At 39.5% G+C, this 14,562-nt stretch overlaps 2 long non-coding RNA genes across 4 annotated transcripts; both read right to left on the bottom strand.

Annotated features, from left to right (window-relative positions):
- Window positions 1-2,899: 2,899 nt before the first annotated feature.
- LOC131256319 (uncharacterized) lies at window positions 2,900-5,122 on the bottom strand. Of its 3 annotated transcripts, none has more exons than XR_009176746.1 (4): window positions 4,943-5,122; window positions 4,743-4,830; window positions 3,819-3,885; window positions 2,907-3,572 (listed from the first exon to the last, which is right to left on the bottom strand). It is a non-coding gene; the product is annotated as an uncharacterized LOC131256319 (long non-coding RNA). The 3 variants fall into 3 exon arrangements; XR_009176745.1 differs by having other exon boundaries at window positions 2,907-3,205; XR_009176747.1 differs by lacking the exons at window positions 4,743-4,830; window positions 4,943-5,122 and having other exon boundaries at window positions 2,900-2,971; window positions 3,067-3,205; window positions 3,819-4,329.
- A 556-nt stretch (window positions 5,123-5,678) lies between these two features.
- LOC131255451 (uncharacterized) lies at window positions 5,679-11,543 on the bottom strand. The gene is made up of 3 exons (XR_009176050.1): window positions 11,418-11,543; window positions 9,041-10,687; window positions 5,679-7,048 (listed from the first exon to the last, which is right to left on the bottom strand). It is a non-coding gene; the product is annotated as an uncharacterized LOC131255451 (long non-coding RNA).
- Window positions 11,544-14,562: the final 3,019 nt, after the last annotated feature.

The raw sequence follows: 14,562 nt of genomic DNA, 5'->3' as shown, positions 1-14,562 counted from the left end.
CATGTTTTCATCCAGAGTGGGTCATGGCTGACAACAACGATCCAATATGGATGACAACCACGATCCTTTGTGCAGGTGAATCACGATCCTTCGTCTGGGTCATGTTTGTCATGCACAATGGGTTGTGGTTCCCAACCACGATCCAATGTGGATGATAACCACAACCCACTATTCATAATAACCATGACCCTTCCTATAGGTCGTGGTCATCATCCACATAGGGTCGTGGTCGTTATCCACATTGGGTCGTGGTTGTCAACCACGACCCGTTGTGGATGTCAATCACAACCCTTGTTCGTCATAACTACGACCATTCGTCTGGTCGCCCAACTTGTTGCCCGCACAACTCTTTTGTACTAAGTCTAATATCTAATATGGTAATCTTTATTTCACAGATATGAAGCACTCGAAGGCTTCGTCTTCAGAGTCTAAACAAAGTTTCCAAAGTACTTAGGATTACATAGAAATCAATGCAAAATTCTTGGAGTTTCATAACCCCTCTACAAATGAAACAATCATCATTCCAATTAATTTACGGTGTCACTGGTTGATTTTGTGTGGCGAACCCTCCGATCAATGAAATGGTCTTGTTTCTGTAGATAATTGGATTAAGATTGAGCCAAGAATTTTAGAAGGACATTAGGAAGAAGACAATATCATCAGAAAGTCGGCATGGTTTGTAAAATGCGATTTTTACGACCTTGTTATAGTCCTCATCAGTTATTTCCCCCTCATTTCATTGAGACTACCCAACAATGCTTCTTCAATAAAAAACTTACCCTGGAAAATAAACAAATTCCTGATAAAAGGTCTTTTATCAGCTCGAGATTTCTATAGTGCTTGGGCTCGTGCTATTGTTCAGAAACATACTGTCATACTGAAGCAAATCGGTCCTTTTGATGCAATCATAGCTACATTGAAACATTTCTTCGAGGATGCAGCTATTTTCAAGAGTTTTCTTAATCACTGGTCTCTAATTACCAATTCATTCCATCTTCTTCTGGGTAAGATCAACATCACCTTGTGGGACCTCTTTCGCATAGCGGGCCTTCCTATCATGGGTAATATCTTCGACGAATATATGCCCTCGAATATGAAGAATTCATTCCTACTTCTTTAGGAAGCAACATGTTTGAAGTTTCATAAACTTCTCTTGAACTGTTTAGAGAATTGCCTATTTTCCCACAGCCCGATGAAATTCATTCTCTTGATTGGCTAGCTCATTTCTCTCAAAACTTGTGGTATACTTCTTTTTCTTCTTCAAAATCTTCATCATATATATATATATATATATATATATATATATGGGAATGCTCACCTGCGCACTAGTTCGCATGAAACTAGTTTGAACTTTTTTGAAAACCCATCATACGTGATGTGGATCCAAAATCTAAACCGTTCATGTGAAGCAGCACCTCGTGAAAACCCCCAGGCCCAAGTTTTAATTTGATCTAAAGCTTCGATGGGCTATGAAAAATGAAAATAGTTTCTTCCCTTGATTTGCATTTCTCTTTGCTATGACCCACCAGAATTTTAGATCAGGGTGAAAATTTGTCACATGGGGTTTCATGGGATTCTACATTACATGGACCGTTCAGATTAGACACCCATGACACATGTGCAAAGGTGCGCATGTGCGTAGGTGCGCAGGTGAGCATGACTCTCTATATATATAACCTGTCTAATAATTACATCGTTACTTTGACAACTTTACAGGTCAGAATCATCAAGACCTCAAGATTGCTCGTGAAAATATCCAGCATACTACTGAATATAGTTCTTCTTGTGAATTGGCTGCTTTCTTGGCTTATTAGCTCAGCTTAGTGATATTTCCAAATTTAACACAAGTGGAAATCATTAGACCATCTCTTTTTGTGGTTATGAGTCCAATGGCAGAAGGTTGGAAATATTCATTAGCTCCTCCGGTCTTTTTCTCACTATATCGTGCTTTTGGAAGCATTGTTTCTGATTCTGAAAATTCATCTTCTAAGCCTCTTTTAGTCTGTGCTTATTGGCATTTCTTCGTATGAAGGATTGTGGTTATTATGAACTCCGGGTCCTGATTGTTATCCACATTGGATCGTGGTTTGGAACCACCACCCACTGTGCATGACAAACACGACCCATAGGAAGGGTCGTGGTTATTATGATCAATGGGTCGTGGTTGTCATCCACATTAGTTCATGGTTTTCAACTACGGCCCACTCTGGATGAAACCATGATCCATTGCCCAAAAAGGCTTTCGTCCACGTCACATTCTTGGGATTGAAATAACAAGTAACATCTTCCGCACTCTGAAACCATACAACTATTAATTCAAGGACAATGGCATTTTTGTTCGAAATAATTTATAAAAGTTATCAAAAGGCCACCCTTAGAATATTTGGAAGGTAGTACCTAACAAGGGAATTTGACTATGCATCGAGGGCAGTGCGAAGGGTCGTGGTTGTGAAGAATAATGAGTCATGGTTGTCATGGACAATAGGTCATGGTTGTTAACCACGATGACCATACGTGGATGAGAATCACGTCCCGTATAAGGGACCAAATAAAAGTAGACATGATACTAACAATTCCTCAAGCTGTTTGAGCCTAGATGTCGAGAATGGAATATCTCCATATAGCAAGTTACCGGATAAATCCCTACAGAAAACAAACCAACACAGTTTTCAGTTAAATCCTCCATTACATTCTCAATCCCATAACTTCAGAATGCAAGTAAATGAGATAGATTACAGAGATTTTAGCAAGACGCAGTTACCGATCTCATTAGGGATTGACCCGGTCAGCTAATTCCTCTTCAAATCTCTGCAAATCAATGCAACCAACATAAGTATTTGAGCCTAAAATGATTTCATCCAAATGCATATTTATCCTGATGCAATAAAGTAAAACATACAGTGTCTGTAATCTCTGTAAATCCCCAATGGCTGGCGACATCTCCCCGCCAAGATTCAAATTCGAGAGATTCCTTCACAGAAGATTCATGATTGTAACGAATTAGAAGTTGAAATTAGATAAGAAGAAAGAAGAAAGAAGAAAAAGAACAGAAGGTATGTGAGTTACAGAGAGACGACGGCGAAGGAGAGATTGTCGTAAGCAACCCCATGCCAGGAGCAGTGATCTTCGTTGTCATCAGCATTCCAGTCGAGAAGCACATTAGCAACGTTGCTAAACAACGCCTTGATGGACACGAGTGTTTTCCCTGCGAAACAAAACTCTCATTTCACTTAAAACAGAGGATTGAAACTCCAAATTGTTTTTTTGCTGAGGGCATTGCTAAAAATAGCAAGGATTTGATGCATAAGATCTCAGCCCTTCATTTCCTGAGACTTGCAAGCTCTTGGAAAAACAAGCATCAGAGAATACAGGAAAAGAAGCTTTAGCCGCCTAATGCATTTTGAGAAAATGACACAACTAAATCAGCCTGGAAGATGATACATGCAGAAACAACATGCTACCTTAGAAACAATAAGTTGTACTATCTTCCACAACTAAAAGAAAACTGATCACCTACAGCCAGCTATATGCTACCTTAGTATGCAGCTCCATCTTTCTTACAAATGAGTCACCTGTGGGACAAGCATGCAAATGGTAGGCCCCATCATGAAAGTCACCTGAAGCAAAAATCAGTTGATCCACTCATCAAGTAGGTCACGCCATCAAAACAGATGGATTAGCGATGTTCTGACTCAACAAACAGGTGTGGCCCATCTAATGAGTGGATCATCCTGATTTTCAAGATGTGATCTTCATGGTGAGATCAATTGCTTGTATAACTTCATAACTGTAGATAACTAGATTTGGATATTGCTCACTTGAAATCCACATGGCATGCTGAGGTGGACTCTAGGTAGAAGTCTAGCAGATGAATCCCATCAACACCTGGAATTTACACAGTCAAAAATATTGGGGATACATTGGCAATACAAGCGACACCTGGAATTTGCACAGTCAAAAATAAGGATCGTAAGCCACGGGCCCTGGTGTTTTTGGCCATTGCTTTTCTTGCAATTAGCCTCAAAGCATTTTCTGTGAAATGCAGTTTGACATGGGACACACAGTTAAAAGTGATACAAATCAAAACACTTTTCAGGCTTTGCTGATCCATCCAAAGCAGTAAAAAATCCTTCACTGTTTGATTATGTATGGGTTCTAATAATGCATTTGCAAATGTGAATGCACATACTGTGATTTCTTTGCAGATTCAAAGTGTGAAAACTTGCTAAATGAAGATGTCTGCTAATTACAAATTACAATTTAGAAGTATACATAGAGAATGATTATGGTTTTGCCTCTGTTTTGATTGGACTGTACTGTTCTAGGATCCTAGCCTCATTACGGAATGGTAGTTGGTTCTAAGATCCGTAGCCATAGAACATAAATAATAGTGAATATTATATGAAATCTGATGGTGACACCCACCGTTGAAATGTTCATAGAGCCCACCATGATGTTTATTTTCTACGCAACTTGTTCATAAAGTCACCAAGATGAAGGGAAAACATAAAAATTATCTTCATCCAAAGCTTCTGTGGCCCGCAAAAAGTTTTCAATGGTAGGCATTCAATCCCCACAATTTCCTGCGGTGGGGTCCACTTGAGCTTTTGATATTGTCTCATTTTTTGGAAGATGCCTTAAAATGAGTTGGAAAAATAGATGGATAGCAAAGATAAAACACATACATCATGGTTGGGCCTATAGAGCTTAGATCAGTACCAACCAGTACCCCAAACACATACATCATGGTGGGTCAATGCAGAATCCGAATCTAGCAATTCAGCCCTTTGCTAGCGTTCGCTCCTCTTCCTCAGCTCTTTTCCAAGCAGCCTGAGGAAAAAAAAAAAAAGAGTAACAAAGTAAGGAAAAACAGAATTAGAAAAAGAAGCTGATTAAGAAAATTGTGAAAACAAGAAACAAAGTCTAATCTAGAACTACTTACTCTTTAAAAACCTCCTTAATACGTCTCTCCATTGGACTTTGTGGCTTGTAGTCATCATACTTGGGCAATTTGGAAACCCCAGGCCAGTTGTCTTCATCAGCAGATCCACATAACAAATAAATTTTATGCAATTGATCTGCCTGCAGCAAGCAAAAACAGGAGAACAAGCATCAACCTTCTCTAATAAAGACGCTTTCAATTGATGCAATATTCAACCACTAGGATCCATTTGAAGTATTAAAAAAATGAACTAAGTTTTGACATGCAACACACTTCCATTGACCAGCAGGAATTACTCAAAGAAATATCTCCAACAGGAATTACTTTCCAAGAAAATGTTGTTATGTGAAAGTCATTGAACAACCAATGTAGTTTGTGTATAATAACCTATTTGCCCTGATAGTGCCCAATCCAGTCAGGAAAAAAAGGTTTGCATGCTAAAATATAGCATCTGTATGCATAGCAGTTTGTGTATAGTAACCTATTTGCAACTGTGTATGCAGTTGTACACATGGCAGTATGGCTGTGTATACAGCCCACAGTCAGTGGTGGGTTGTATTGAAAAAAAAATCCACAAAGGCCAATATGAATATTCATATACAGACAGTGTAGAATTCATAAATATTGGTAGATACACTGGTAAAAAAACTCATACATTTCTAAGAATTGATAAATCCAACAATAATGAAATAAAAATAAGAAGAGGTCATCTATCCTTTACATATCTCAACTGATCATGAGATTGTGAGTATCCACCATTACCACTGACTTTACTTTGCTAAACACTCCCTGCAACAAACATTGGATTAAAAGACCTAATCTACTGCATGGATTAAAATTCATCCTATATCTATTCCAGCAAGAAACTAGAAAGAAAAGAAATTGAAGACTTGCATCTTTTCAAATTTTCTCCAAAATGGCCTACAGAACTTTGATTCATCCAAGTAGCCCAAATCGAGTGTTTTAATTTGCAAAGAGCTTATTTTAACACAAAAAAGATGGATGTTTTCCTTGGCTGCTTTTTTATTTTCCATTTCCACCAATCCAAACAGCCCCTAACCGAATATATAAACTGCAAATTTGCAATAGACAAGTTGAAAAAACAAGCTTTGTTCTGTCACTTTCAACTGATTTTCCCTTCTTTTTTACTTAAATGTCAATGATTGCATGGTGATTTAGGAAATAAGAAAACCTGGAGGCTTTAAGAATCTGATTAAATGGGTTATTGAGAGAAGAAGAATAGAACCTGGTAATGCGATGAAAGCGTTGGGATGGCAGGACATCTCTGCCTTCCTTTGATGCATGCTGGCCAATTTGCAAGAGTTAAACAATGAACAATAGCAACCTTTGACATATACAAGAATGTGTAATAAGTTACTGACTGATGAAGATAAAGACTGTTGCTGGAGTTGTATCATCAACTGTTGCTGCCTGAGCTGAGTCTCAACCTGCTAGGTTTGAGAAATTTATTGGGCAGACGGAATTTGTGTATGTGACTCAGATTGAGGCTGAGGAATTGCAAGTTTCTGTTTGTACAATTTAAAATACATTTCCAATCCAATCATCAGGAAGAAAGCTCCATCAAAAAAGAATAAGAAAACCCATGAGCTAAAAAACATCAAAATAGAAACCCAAAGTGCAAATATATTACACAAGAGAAGGACAAAAACATCATAAAGAATTGGGGCTCTTAGCGATTCAACATGGGCTGAGGGTCTGTGATGGAAGTTGGGAAGTTTCCTTCCCAATCCAACCTACCAAACAGTCCCTTCCACTGATTGTGCCTATTGGCTGTGTTTGGCAAGCATCAAGGTATCAAATCCACCATTTGACCAGTAGACAGATTAACCTGCATTTTGTAGACATTGTAGGACAATACACCACAAACATCTGATTTTATTAAAAAGTTGGAGGAAAATTGATATAAAATCCAACATGTCAATCAGCACTAACATGAGATGAGCTCATTTTTAGCTGTCTGAATTTCTATGGAAATTTTCTTTGCATACCTTGTCTACGGTGTTGTTCTGCCTGCATACTATATTTGCACTGCCAATATCACCTCTAGTTGAGAAGTTACGCCTTCTTTCGTCACTGATATAACAACTGAAATGCCATGCACCACCAATTAGTAGGTTGTATGATAACAAAGCAGCAGAAAGAATCTGATAAAATGAGGTCAAAAGCAATGGGAAGGGAGACTCTAAATAAATGAGGATAGTGCTTGAAATGTTTACAGGTGTTTTTAACAAGGCCTGCTGCCTTAGAATAGCCTATTACAAATTAATGTTGAGTGACATAAATATCATAAGAGGCCATTTTTGGATACCTCCACCAAATATCACAGAACTACTGTTAAAAATGATTTTGCCATTCAATCTAAAAGAAATAAATACTGGCGTGATTTAATGCCATTTAAAAAAACGAATGCAATGACCACTAATAAAAAAATCCACTATGCAGTTCTCACCAAGAAAATCAGCATCATCTAAAGACCAACTAACTGGAATCAGCTACACGAATCCTGTTCTGCCATTGCACTCCATCAAGGACCATTTTCTCAAATAAACTAGTTCTCATGAAGGAGATACATCCCTAAATATGGCCATTTAGTCAATCACCCAGGTTGCAACATTGCAATAAGATTTATATTAATGGAAGAAATGCTAAAATATATTTTCTTATGGTTTCTCTGCAACATTAGCAGAATAAGCTAATTCTACAACTAGGCAGGTTTCTCTGCAACATTAGCAGCATAAGCTTATTCTACAACTAGGCAGATTCCTCAGTGACATTTGTAGAATAAACTTATTCTACAGTATGTGTGGAGCCCATCATGATCTGTGCAAGGTTCCACTGTCCATCATGTGTGCCCCCCTCATTTTCCTTTTGGAGGACAAAAATCAGGCTGACCTAAAACTCGGGTGGGTCACACCATATAAAATCATGCCCAAATCCGCTAAAATCACGTGGTGTGGCTCATTTGAGTTTTGGGATGGTCTGATCTTTTGTCAATCCATCCTTGTGGGGCGCGTCTTATGTATGGATTGTATGGCAAATCATTCCTTTTCTTTGATAGCCAATTTAACAACTGCTGTCAGGATTACAGCCATAGGCAGGCACACAGTACTCCTAATCACACATGTTACCGTAAAACAGATGCTATCGATTTTAATTTCTATAGCTGTACATGTAACCAGCTAGTAGTAGGAGTGTTAGAACGTCCAAACCAAACCGACCCTCTGGATCACCTTGTGATTTCTGGGTTATATGTCTTATACTATGGCCAATGATTTGGATGGTTTGGATTGAGATACTAATATTGCCATGCATGATGTCATTGTGCCTGCTTATAAATCATCATCCTTTAGCAGATTACAATGAAGTTTCTTTGGCCCTTTTTATTTTCTCGCAGGAGAGAGGCACCACTACAAAGTTCATGCCTAATTACCAAAAGTTCCCTCTAAGTTCCCTCTAAGACACCTCTAGCATATCTTTGTTTCCAACCTCATTTATCTTTTGAACCATTCCAGGTGGAAAATTTTCCATCCTCATAATTCTCATTATCACATAGGATAGATGATGCAACCAAATGGCCACATGAGCATATTGATCAAGATCTGAAGAATCCAACCATTCAAAATTGTCTTGATTGCCAATTTGGACCAGATTCGTGGTTTGATGATCAATCTGATGAAATGAATGTTCAAATAACATGCAGGGCTGAGAGTATTAATTGAATGGTCATTATATTTCTAGGATTTATTTATTTTAGTTAACTATTAAGGTTTGTGTATTTAATAATTTCCTTTTTTGCATTTTTTCATCACTCTTCTGGTGGGCCACTTTTGGGCATAAAAGATTTCAGAATGACATGAAATTGGTCCTATTTGATAGCCTATTGAGTTATCTTTCAAAAGAACCTAAGATCATGCAATTCCAGTGTCATTTGATTGACTTATGACATATGGTTGCATGCATGAATGCATGCATGTAGATGCACATCATTGGTGTGTAGGCATGTGTGTGTCTATCCATTCAAACAGACAACTAGAACGCATGGTAAACCCATATAAATGATTTGAAGACAATACTTACCAACAAGCCTTCTTGGAGAGCCAATTGCTTAGCAGTCTCAACAGCTTCATCACTTGATATCCATATTAAGAGAAGCATTGTACAACATGACAATTTGGTAGGTACCCAATTTTCACCAATGCATGAACATGAAATTCCAATAGATTCTCATTGAACAGCTTCATCACTTGATATCTGTAGTAGAAATGCAACTCAGGCGGGTCAGGGTGAAGGGTCAACCAGAGCCCGACATGGACTAGAGTGGACCTGACCTAATCCAAATTCCAACATGAGGTCCCTGACCCGAACCCAACCTGGATTCCTCTATTTTCAACACTAAACCGACCCAACCCAACCAAAATACATATGATTATTCCCAACCATACCTAATCTGACCCAAATTTGTTCAACCCAAACCCAACCAATTTGATATCAGGTTGGAGTTTTCCAACCCTAACCCAACCTGCGGACCATGACAACTAGACCCAACCCAAGCCCAACACAGGTTAGGTCAGTTGGTTTCAAGTTGACCTGAACCCAAGTTGCAGCTCTAATCTGTAATGTGGCAAGCATGGCATGGCATGGCAATTTAGTAAAGGAACTCAACTTTCACCAATACATAAACATGAAAATTTAGAATAAATTCTTATTCTGCATGTTAAAAGCTTTTGATGCCCTATGTAGAAAGTTACCTTTGAGGCCGAGCATCAGCGACATATTACTAAATTATGCATGATAAAATTTATGGTCATTCACTGAGCCGAAAATGTCATTTTGAACATTGTATTTTCCTCTTTGCATTCTAAAACCGGGGCTTTTGGGGACTAGGTGGTCAGTACCCAGACAAACCAATTAACTCAGCGATGTACGAGAAGTTTTATACAAATGTAGAAAATATATCTGTAAAAAAAAGTAGCAAGCACAACAGTTCTTTGCGAATTGTGACAATGTTGGTACGGCATAGAAAAGAAGCAATGTTGATGGTGGGCTCTGTAACCTGGTTACAGATCATTTGGCAACACAGATTTTCGGCAGTTAGGCATTGAAATCTAGGATTTTCAATCCAAATCATGTTTTGGACCCCCCAAAATCTTGGATATCAAATCCAACTTGGATTGAAAATCCTCTAGAAGGGCCCCTTTTAAATCCAAGAGAAAAGGAGGGGTAAAAAATCCTGGATTTTCAATCCTCTCCAACTGTCGTAATTGTCTCGCCTCTCTTTTAAGTTCCCCTTAAGTCAAAATCCAGGCTGCCAAACATAAACTTCTAGATCCAATGGATTGAAAATCCAGGCTACCAAATGCATGCAAAATCCAGGATTTGGATTCATAATCGAAAATCCAAATCCATGTTGCCAAATGACCCCTAAATAGAATGCGCAGGCAATGAGTCGATTTAGGACAGAAGGAATAAATAAGGGTGGAAGAAAACCATACCTCTACAACTTCCAGGTCTAAATTCTCGGGTACAAAACCTGCTCCAATACCTTGAATCTTATATGGACCTGAGTAATTGTGATGACACAAGTCAGAAAAAAAGAAAGAACAAATGCATAAGCCGCCTAAAAGCATGATTATCTGAGGAGAAAACATCCAAACAGTCATCTTTACTTTTACCAGGCTTTCCCCGTGAAAGTACATTGCTTTCCGAAGGCTCCGCAGCAATAATCTGGAACATCACCGTGTATGTGTGAAATAAAGAAAGGGCTAAATATACGAAACTCCATGACCTAACAATCCAGAACAAAAATATCCAATAAATTACAAAGTGATTTTAGGCAAAAAGTTGTGTTGCAACTGGTTGGGACAGCTCTTGCCAGCCCATAGACCTAGTCCCCTAAAGGCCGGACAAGTTCGCAAGCCTGTCCTAGTACTTGCCAAACAGGCCAGAAAGGCCTGAATTAAGCCTTGCAACATTGGAATGTGTCGTCATATGATACCCTTATGTTAGGATTTTTTTCCCCCCTTCAGAAAATGACCAAATATAAGATTTTGATTTTGATTTTGATTTTTTTTTAAAGAAAATGACTAAACATCAGAATAGTTCCACCAGTTACATTCCCCACAACAAATATATCTGTCTTACTGCTTGTATATTTGTGTCTGGATGCCACCTGCAATCATTGGTTTGGGACTCAATCGATGATTTAGGTAACAAATAGGAGAGACCCCAAAAACAAATCCAATTGGATTTTGAGGAAACAAACATTGCAGGTATTCTAGACAGTCAACAATGCGTCCAAGGGCCCTAAAGGCCTGACAAGTTGGCCCAGCTTGTCCTATTTGGACATTCATGTAACTGGCCTGGAAAGGCCTCAAACCAACTCAGCTCATAGTGGGCCAGCCCTGGAATTGTTCCTAAAGCCACTCCGACCTTAAAATACATCATCATATTATACCTTTATGTTAGGATTTTTGTCTTTCAGAAAACAGCCAACGCCAAAAATAGTTCCACTAGTTCCAATGCCTGCAACAAACATATTCGCCTTGCCACATGTATCTTCCCAGATTTCTGGACCAGTTGTTTCATAGTGTATCTGCACCAAACCATGAACACTATATCTTCCCAGATTTCTAGACCAGTTGTCTTTGTAACATTGACTTGGCCGCTGATCCCAATTGAGAAAGGTGGTCTCAAGTCCAATTGATAGCACGGTTTCATCCAAAAAAGGATTTGGCTAAAGCATTTCATCAAACAAGTAGCATGTTGTCCCTGTCCATATAAAAATTAATTGAACAATTTACAGAACTATAAATACAACATTTCAGCATTCAGGAGGTTTGCTAGTTCCACACATGTGGAGAGTGCTGTCCCTGTCCATCCACACTCAGCCACACGTGTGCTTGATCAGATTTTTCCACCATGTATGACATGGATGCAACTTCTAAGTGCCTGCGTATCATCCATCACACTCTGCAAGACATTTCAGACATGATGAAACCAAGAGAGAGAGAGAGAGCGTAGCATATTGCTACGGCTGTTGGAGAAGAGGAGCTACTGCTGCAGCTGTTTTTGGTTCTTCTTCCTCTTGCGGGCCTTCTCGCCGCGCAACGGCCAAGAGATAAGCGTCTTCAACAAGCAATGGAAATGGAAGCCATATCAAGAGTGGCCGGACTGGAAAAGGGAGATCGAGAGACGTTGGAGAGAGAGAGAGAGAGAGAGAGAGAGAGAGAGAGAGAGAGAGACTTTCAGTCGGTTGGTGGACTAAAAGAGGGAGATCGAGAGACGTTGGAGAGAGAGAGAGAGAGAGAGAGAGAGAGAGAGACTTTCAGTCGGTTATTGTGGACTAAAAGAGGCGCGATTTGGGAGAGGAGGGAAGAAGGGTTTTGGGAGAGAAATGGCGCGCACGATTTGGGGATGGGGCGATTTGGGGAAAAAGCCCTCCTTTTATTTTATTTCAGAATTCAGCGGCGGTGGCTTATCTATACACGGGCAGCCACGTAAAAATGCCACTGATTTTACATGTACACTGGCGGTTTGTTGTGGCCGCCAGTGGTAGTGCACCGCTGATACATATATTTCTTGTAGTGCTTACTTCTTCTCTTTCTTGTTCCTTCTCACATTTTCTTTTTCATTTTTTCCATCCTTCTCTTGCTCTATCTTTTTAATTTTCTTCTCCTCTCTCTTTCTTTTTCTCTCTCTTGCATCACCATTCCGCCCTCGTTTTCCCCAGATTTTGCTGCCATTTTCGCAATTTTAAGTCGCCACCAGTTCTTCAAAGTCTCAAGGTATCCATGCACTTTTTGCATTTTTAACATTTTCTATTTGTTACATCCATGTTGCTTCCTATTTTGAAACTTGACCTCGCCTAGGTCGATCATGGCTCTGTCGAATGATCCACTCTGTCAAAGTTGTAGAGCGTTATCCTACGCACGTTGGGAGTTCGTTTCACCTCAATCAGACTCTTGTAACTCCTTAATTGGACCAAATCATTGTGCGGCCGTCGCAGGGAACTTGTGGTTGCTTCTATTTGAATTTGGCTCAAATGATTTTGCCACATGCCTTTCTTTACTCTGCTGCCCATTTTGGATGCGGGGCCCGCTTATGGTGATCACAAACTCGATAAGCAACGGTTCTGTTGAAGCTATGGAGGCTTGCCTGTGCATGCATGAGCGTCCGTTTCATCGTTAACGGACTCCCACATTCTTTCAATCCAAAGTTTATCACGAAGCCCACAGCGGACGATTTTGTGATTCTTCTAATGATTTTTCCATGCACCACCTTTTGCCTTGTTGTCCATCCCAAATGTGAGGCTCACTTATTGCGATCACTTCTCCCATAAGCAATCTGCTCCATTGAAACTGTCGATGGCCAATCCATGCACACACGGGAATCCTTTTCATCACCAATGGACCTACCAGCCTCTTGATCGGGCTGGATTTTATGGGATCCACCATGATTGATTCCGATGGTGGCTAGTGGTTTGCATGTGATTTAATCAATCCTTACCACATGCCCTCTATTACACCTATTTCCGGCGCCCTGACGTGGTCTAATAGGAAATTTTCACAAACACGCAAGACGTAGTCGCACTCGAATAGATCTTTAGTAAATTAATTTTTTTGGGTGTCATGCATTTCGTTATTAAATCTCTTCAAGTGCGACTACATATATGAGGTAACATGCTTTTTGAAGGAGATGAATCGTTGCATGCCACATGGCCACAATCAGCGTGCGCATTTATGAGGCAACGTATATAGCACGTCTATAAAAGACACTATTAAGAAAACAAATCTAATCACATATCTAGAGATGATATTTTCGATAAGGTCGTAACCCATAGTCCTTACAAAATGAGACGTCTTTCTAGAGATGTTTGGAGAGTTGCGACGCTTGAGAAGGTTCTGAACATCAGGAAATCGAACCTATGTCCAAGCCAATCCAACTGGGGTTCAAACTTAAGTTAGGGAAGACAATATCATTGGATAATTCCAAGTCGTTCATTGATCGAAATAAAAGAGAATGGAAGAGTTGGGTGAGAAGGCAGGACCGTTTGATAACAAATTGTATCGGACAAATCTAATTAGCCCAACAATGCAGAGATCAGAAGAGACATGGATTACCTAGACACCTCCAAGGTCGAACTTCAATCTATATCAAGAGTTTTGGAGATCAAGATGTCCTATCCATCTATCATTTCTAACACTCAAAACCATCCCACAGTGAATGATGAAAAAGATGGAGGAAGTTTGATCAAGATTGTCCAACACCTCAAAGTGGAGAAGGTGGGCCATCAACAGAGATGTTGAGTGGCCAAATTGATCTAGGATCAGCCCTTGACCTAGTTATCTTGATTAAAGGAATCTTGACATATACATGCTTGATCTTTAGTGGACTACAAACATCTCTGCTAAGGATCAACTACGAGAAGAAGATCTAGGAAGCATGCGAGTCTAAATCTAACTCGAGTCTTTTTTCTTAATTCAAGTCGCCAATTTCAAAGTAAGCAAGGGGATTCCTATATCTAGAATTACGATGTGAGTGTGAAGGATCCAAAATCAACAAGGAACCCTAGCGAGGGGTTTACTGCCTCGACAAGCTAT

This window comes from Magnolia sinica, chromosome 9 (assembly GCF_029962835.1).
Source record: "Magnolia sinica isolate HGM2019 chromosome 9, MsV1, whole genome shotgun sequence".
Taxonomy (NCBI): domain Eukaryota; kingdom Viridiplantae; phylum Streptophyta; class Magnoliopsida; order Magnoliales; family Magnoliaceae; genus Magnolia; species Magnolia sinica.
The sequence above is the reverse complement of the archived record's forward strand: the minus strand, read 5'-3'. Positions and strand labels throughout refer to the sequence as shown.